At 42.0% G+C, this 7,152-nt stretch overlaps 1 long non-coding RNA gene across 1 annotated transcript; it reads right to left on the minus strand.

The window, feature by feature from the left end:
* Positions 1–5,756: 5,756 nt before the first annotated feature.
* LOC146573494 (uncharacterized) lies at positions 5,757–6,872 on the minus strand. Its single transcript, XR_014892855.1, has 2 exons — positions 6,209–6,872; positions 5,757–6,120 (listed from the first exon to the last, which is right to left on the minus strand). It is a non-coding gene; the product is annotated as an uncharacterized LOC146573494 (long non-coding RNA).
* Positions 6,873–7,152: the final 280 nt, after the last annotated feature.

Below are 7,152 nucleotides of genomic sequence, written 5' to 3' on the forward strand. Positions count from 1 at the left end.
CTTGTTTGCCACACTGACACACACGGTGTGACTGTGGATCCAGAGTAGCTAACATATTGTCTATAAGACAAGGCCTGGCCTCTTTCCACTTTTGCAAGGACACCATATTTCTGATCGCCCAGTGAGTAGCAGCTGACTCAGACGACGTCTCACAAGTCATGGCTGCATCCTCTTCTCCATCCTCCAACAACTGAAGGAGCTCCTGATGAAGCACCATACACTAACAGAAAAAAAAGAAAGAAAGGAAGAAACTCTTCCACAAAGTGAAAAACACTCTAGGCAGTATGTTTCTTAGGACTGCACAAAAGCCCTGCATAACTCAACTATAACAACAAATATAAAAGTAAACAGAAATCACAATAAATACAAGAAGGTAAAGTACCTTTTGTTGGGTTGACACTGGCAACATAACTAGGTTCTTCACGTGGACATTGATGCTGCTCTCTGGACACTGGAGGGGGAAAAAAATTGAAGAATATTTACTTACTGAAATTCTTTGGTGAAAACAAGTTGTGAGATAAAATCAATGGTTGTGTGAACACTGAGCACGTGGCATGCAACTAGTACTTCGAGTGGTTGATGATCTTTGAGGAATAAAAGCTCCCTGTCTGTCACGTTTTTTCCAGCGCACTGGTCTTGGCTGAGGTTCACTCTGTGCATCATTCTACGCAATTAACAAGGAAAAAAGGGAACGCCTAAAATACAGTCTATGATTAAAGCAAAGATTATCAAACAGCTTAAGTTAACCAACTTAATGTGACATAAACTTTAAAAAAAAATTTAAAATAATATAACGTTTACTCCGTACAAAATATTAGACAAGCGTGTTCCCTCTTTAACAACTGATTCCACTAAAAATGTTACCTGCATATCTTGAAGGAGTTCGTCAGCAGCCTGAAGCTCAAACTAACAGGAGTGGTGAATGAATCTATAAATGTTTTACGTGTGAAATGAAAATAATAAACCTAACAAAGGATTATGTACGTTAGATCTGCACACTTTCAGATCGTGAATCAGTTCGGAAAACACTGTGTGGTGGCCAAAACATGAAGCGATTATAATTCAATTCAATTCAATTTGATTTATATAGCGCCAAATCACAACAAAAGTCGCATCAGCATCACTCTGAGACAGGATATTTCTAATTTTAGAGATGTTGCGCAAATGGAAGAAAGCAGTCTTACATATTTGTTTAATATGTGCGTTGAAGGACATGTCCTGGTCAAAAATGACTCCAAGCTTTTACTGTTGAATTATCAGTGATACTTTCATGTGTTTTTGTTGAGAAATGTTAACGATGTCATTAAAAGAAAGCATTAAATTAGGAAGAAAAACCCGTTCGCGGAGAGGGTCCCCGGTTCTCCAGTTAGATTGTGCTTCACGGTGTCATGTTTCGCCGTGACGGGGTTATTATTGGAGTAAAAGGATGGCTGGAGCCTCTGCTCGAAGCGTCTCCGATCGCCGCGAGCGGGTTCATATTGGAATGAATTGACAACCCACAGCGTCACATAAAAATGTGGAAGGGTACCTTAGGTGTCAGCATGAGAAGTTAAGGGACGTGACAAATCGTCATTATTTTACGCGTCCGGAGTGAGAACGAGCTGTCTCAGCATAAGCTGCTGTAAAGAAGAGAGACGCTTTACACACGTGTGTGGAAAGTGTCCATGTGGATAAATTAAGAATGTGAATGAAGAGAAGCTGTGTAGTTGAATAAAACTCACACATCAGCCTGCTGAGTTCATCCTGCGGCAGTGCATTGAAGGCATCGTCGTTGGGAGCGAAGAAGGTAAACACCTTCTCCTGGTTCAAAAGCTCAGTCATACCTGCTGTCTGGATGGCACTGACCAGCATGCAGAAACAGCATTAAATGATGTCAGCTTCAATAGAAACTACACAACAACACACTAACACCTCTGTTTGCTTTCAGTCCATATGCTACACCTGTGGGAAGCAGAAAGCTTGATGTGGTCTGCAGAGTTCATTACTAAGCAGACAACCACCCACAAACCAGACCTGGGACATGCTTCCTTTAGTTAGTTTGCCAAGTTCACACAACACAATACACAGCAAACTACCACTGACAATAAAAAAAAACCCAACTATTTAAAATATTTTAAATGAACTAACTGAGGCAAAATTGACTCCAAAACAACTATAAAACTATAAAAACAGACGATTCTGTCCACGGGTGCAAGAAGAACAACCTCAGGCCTTGAAATTAAAACAGGAGTACCAGAATTAAAAGCCAAACATCTAAAATCTTCAACGTAAAAACCAAAAAAAACAACAGGAAGTATAACTGAAGAAATCGACTTTCTCCCTGGAAGGGCAGGAAAAGTCTCCTGTATCGGTTACCTGTGTCCTCTGGGCTTTGCTGCATGTATTTAGTGATTTCATGCGAACACGAGGATCAATTATTGTCCTGTGAAGGTCTCTGTAGCTTACAAAGAAAAATGAATTAAAGAGACACACACACACACACACAGAGGCAGCTAGACGAGGTAAAAACACTCCTGACTTCCTCTGTGATTTGTGGACAGCTGCAGTGAAGAGCAGCGCTGTGTCTGATCAGACCACCTCAGTCGAGTTCAACACAAGTCCAGATCTGGAGTCGAGTATGAAGACCGAATGTATGAATCTCTACATGGCACCTCTCAGCGGTGCCTTGTAGAGATTTCTCAGTGGGGCTATTTTCCTGCTTTTTGATTGGACTGAACATGCTGAATGTTCACAAACTGTTTGTTTAGTCTGCTGCACAAATATCAGTAGCAGCTTCCACCCTAATAAAGACATGCAGAGACTCTGCTCTGATTCCAGTCATCTACAAACATGGGGCAAAGCAAGTTGTGGCTTATAGCAGAGCTTAGCATGAAGAAGGAAATGTGATCAGACCTGTTTGTGTTTCTGTGTCCAGGTGACCCTCAGCAGCTGTCAGGTATGCTCAAGTATCACCTGGGTGAGAGCATGCTGTTGAGCGGTGGCGTCTCTTCTCACACCAGATTCCAAACTCTGCAGGGGGAGAAGCAAGATGATCAGCCGGAGGCAGTAATGCTGCCAAGTGGGGGGACGAGAAGAAGAAAAGCAGAGGTTCTCTAGAGAGGGTCAAAGGTCATGTGTTAAATCCTCTGCTGCATTGCCATGAGAGGATCTGAAAGTGATTTTCTGGTGTCATTCATGTCTGGAGAAAAAGAAATGTGTGTGAAAACTTTTTAAATTGTTCCTTTTTTTGTTTAATCAAACCAATGTTGGTGTGTGTGTGTGTGTGTGTGTGTGTGTGTGTGTGTGTGTGTGTGTGTGTGAGAGAGAGAGAACAGGTCACATGACAGCACAACATTTTCTACCCACAGTTTGAACTGAGTAAGAAATAACAAATGTATTTATTCAACTTACAGACAATAAAAAAACAGAAATCAGTGTAAAATTTAATAACTTTTATTGATGTTAACTTTTTTTTAAAAGTTATTAAAAAGAAAACCCCAACAGAAAAACCCCTCTGAGCAAGCACTTGGCGACAGTGGGGAAGAAAAACTCCCTTTTAAGAGGAAGAAACTTCCGGCAGAACCGGGCTCAGTGAGGGGACAGCCATCTGCCGCGACCGTTCCAAGGGCTTTCAAAAATATATAATCTATTTAAAGCCAATTTAAAGTCCCAATTTACTAGCCCCAGCAGGGGGGAGGTTATTACAGAGTGTTTTGATACAATTCATTCTTCACTGCCAAAATGTGTTCTTTGAAAACTAAGGCAACTAAAGCCATTACACCCTCTTCCCCAGATACAATTAATCTATTACAAAGATCAGTGGAAATGGCTTTAGCGATTCTGTCGCAATGTTCCTGGATTTCTGAGGGTAAATCTGTTCCCTGTAGTTCAGCCCTGATTGAATCCAAAAGACATTTTTGGAGAGAATCAGAAGGGTTGGACATTGATATCTTAGCAAGCTGTGAAATCACAGCCTGAATAAGATCTGTCAGCCATGCATTATCCTCTGAAGTCTGTGTAAGTTCTGGCGCTGTCTCTGTCTCCTTTAAGGCCAGTGCTTTTCTGCTATTTTCTGTGATGTTGAACATATCAGTGCTGGCTTCATGTTGAGCAGAGGATTTCTTTGGGGTTACATCCTTTTCCAAAGAGGTTCCTGCTTTATCTACAGCCTGAGTGTCATCACGATCTTTCTTGTCTACTGGAGTATTGGGCATGACAGTTATTTTTTCGGTTTTTCGTATTGAACTGAATTCCAGTTTTTTAAAGATGTTAAATTGAAAAACTTTGACATTATTGGTATTATGGATATTAGTGATATATGTGGCACCAGGGCAATTTTCTGCTGTGCTGTGAAAGTTGACTGTTGTTTTCTGTGAAATATCAGCTGGTATTTCCGTGTTACGGTCAACTGTGTTAGAGGTCTGTGCAAGTTCAGGAGCTGTCTGTGTCTCCATTGAGGCCACTGTTGTTGTGCTAGTGACAGCAGTGTCCTGGCAAAACCTCATTTCTGCACCTGCCGACAGTGAGCATAGGGCTATGACATTATCTACAAAATTACACAGCCTTCCTATGGTGCCATTTTCGGCGTAATCAGACCGCAACTGTTGCCACTGCTCATGTGTAACATTATTTAGCAATTCCTCTAGCAGTGGCCTAACATCATCTGCAGGAGTGGAATCACTCCTGACATTGTCTGGATTGCTCCTAGCTGTGCTGTTGTCCATTTTGCTTCAATAGCTATTTGTTTGCTGTTAATTTATTCTCTCCGTTTGTTAACGCTTGTGTTAGAAATTCAGAGTTGCAGAGGGCTATTTATAGACTTAAATCCTTTGAAGTGTATGACGTCACTGAAGCCTTTGCTCTAAGCCCCGCCCACTTCGAACCTTCCAGTTATTGGGAGGCTGTGATGAAATTAAGGGCGGAGACAAACACGCCACACACTTCGAGCGCATTCTTTTTTTTTCTCGAAGTGGGCGGGGCTTAGAGCAAAGGCTTCAGTGACGTCATACACTTCAAAGGATTTAAGTCTATAAATAGCCCTCTGCAGGAACGGATTTTCAAACGCTAGTTTTAACAAACGGAGAAAACAAATTATCTGCAAATAGATATTAAAACGCAATGGCCAATAAAGCATCAACTGTCACCAGCCCAACACAGGAGACACCACCTGAACTGGAATCTAGATTCAATAATCAAAAATGCAAAGTTGATGGCCAGTTGATGGCCAATAAAGCATCAACTGTCACCCACACACCGTCACCAACACAGGACCCAGCTCCTGAACCTGAATCTAGGCCAAACAATCAAAATTGCAAAAACCTGTTTGCATGCTTGTGTGTGTGCTGTATGGGGAGCCCAGATGACTCAGACACAGAAGATTCAAACCAGGGGCAACCTGCTATTTCACAGCAAAGTACGGTTGTGAACATAGTAAACAATTCCTTTGGTGGCACTAATACCATTAATGTCAGGAATGAAAATACTGCCCGGAATATTCAAGTTGATATCTTTAACAATCTGCAGCTAGGGCTCCCTCCGGGTTTAATGTAGTTTGCTTGAATCCTAGAAAACTAACTGGATTTTAAATTGGTTATTTTTACAATTAGAATGGCTCTTTTTAAATTGATCGAGTCACTTATGAGAACCCATTGACCAGTCGAGGCAGATGGCTGTCCCCTCACAGAGCCCGGTTCTGTCGGAGGTTTCTCCCTGTTAAAATGGAGTTTTTCCTTCCCACTGTCGCCTATTGCTTGCTCAGAGGGGTTTGTCTGTTTGGGTTTTCTTTTCTTTTTTTCCTTTCTTTTTATTTATTTTTACGATTTTTTTTTTACTTTTTTTTTTACTTTATATGGGTTTTCTTTTTTTAAATAACTTTTAAATTAACATCAATAAAAGTTTTCAAATTTTACTCTGTGATTTCTGTTTGTTTTCAGTTTGTGTAGGTTGTGTTATTTGTTATTCAGTTCAAACTGTGGGTAGAAAATGCAGAGAAAATGCTGTGCTGTCATGTGACCTGTTCTGTTGCGCTCTCCTCTCTGATGAGGTCTAGCAGCTCATCATTTCGGTCTCTTTTCCTCTTTCTCCCTGTTGTGGGCGGCTGACTTTCTGGAAACTCTTGGTTACCCATTGCTGCGCTTGGACCTGGAGTGTCCTCAGGGAGAGAGGAAATTAGGACAGGAGACAAATTATACAACACAACAACTCTTTGGAGAATACTGTCTGTACCAACCCGTTCTCATGCTAGCCGGCTAGCGACCCTTCGCTAAAAAACACCCTTTCAGTGAGGCTCCTTTCACCCCCGATCGCTCGCAAACAGTGTTTGTCTTAGCTGGACTTATTTTTCGTTTATATGGGCCGATGATGCTGGTCGATGTGGAAAAAATAACTGAGCTTTTTGGTGGTGGCTAACGCGGAGCTACAACACAGGGCAGCTAGCCACCGGCGAGGCGGCCGCCGATCGACCGGTGGTGGCTAACGCAGAGCTCAATCCCGGATCAGGGAAACCGAAGGCAGGAGAAGCAGGCGGCTGCCGGTCGGAGCGTGAGGTGAACTGAATTTCAGGTAAGAAGTTATGAACTGCACTCTATTTGGGTCAGATATAAACCGAGTTTAGGTGTAGTTTATTTTCGTTGTGCTGACAGTTACAATGACTCATACTGCGTGCTAGCTAGCACGACAGAGTTTCAACGCTACCCGATCCTTACCGGAAACCCGATCGGTACTTCCTCTCTTTGCCAACATTTTTTTTCCAAAATATTAAACTTTATTAACCCTTTACAGCCGATCGGAGCGGGCACGCTCTGTTTTGCGTAACTATTTTTAAATCCCGGTAGCTCTGCAACCAAGTAAGCTAGCGCAATACTTTTTTTTGCATATGAAACTGGAGGAGTTGTACTTACATCTTATGCCATCAGCTTGTCCTAGGTCACAGTTTCCTTCCACATATAGCTTTGCAAAAACTGCATAAAAATCACTTGCAGCAACAAAAACATGATATTCCAGAAACACGCTTCGCCGATCCATCAGCTGTTTGTAACACTTCCTACGTCCATCAGCGCGAACTATCACATGACCGCATGACCTGCCCGAAACCGGAAGTGACGTAATTTTGCGGAAATGTAGTTTTTTACGATCGGGGCCTTATGAGCTTGTGTTTTACTTGTTATGTGTTTT

Source organism: Mchenga conophoros, linkage group LG6 (genome assembly GCF_057382185.1).
Source record: "Mchenga conophoros isolate Kocher_MC1m ecotype Shallow Benthic linkage group LG6, M_conophoros_male_GT1.1, whole genome shotgun sequence".
Taxonomy (NCBI): domain Eukaryota; kingdom Metazoa; phylum Chordata; class Actinopteri; order Cichliformes; family Cichlidae; genus Mchenga; species Mchenga conophoros.